This window comes from Maniola jurtina, chromosome 28, assembly GCF_905333055.1.
Source record: "Maniola jurtina chromosome 28, ilManJurt1.1, whole genome shotgun sequence".
NCBI classification, from domain to species: domain Eukaryota; kingdom Metazoa; phylum Arthropoda; class Insecta; order Lepidoptera; family Nymphalidae; genus Maniola; species Maniola jurtina.
This window is the reverse complement of record NC_060056.1, coordinates 4,360,306-4,360,639: the sequence shown is the minus strand read 5'-3', so window position 1 is coordinate 4,360,639 and position 334 is coordinate 4,360,306.

The window sequence follows — 334 nt, the reverse complement described above, 5'->3', positions numbered from 1 at the left end:
AATCTATGACCTGGAGGAATGTTTGGCACAAACTCATAAATAATATGTGAAGGAGAACCGTTAGTGTACGAACTCTGTACAAGATCACATTCGATCCTTATGACAGACAGTGGTAGAATGTTAACGGATTCTGTAGATTCATGCCATTTATTTGCTTTTAGTTTTTCGTTAGAAAAACCTAGCATAGGTCCAATACTATTTTCTGAATTAAAGTTTATAGTTTCAGTACAGTACAAAGAGCATGTCATTGTATTGATGTTAGATTTTATTTGTAATTCACAATTTTCAACTCTTTCTTTTAGGTATTCATACAAATCTTGTAAATCGTAAGCAC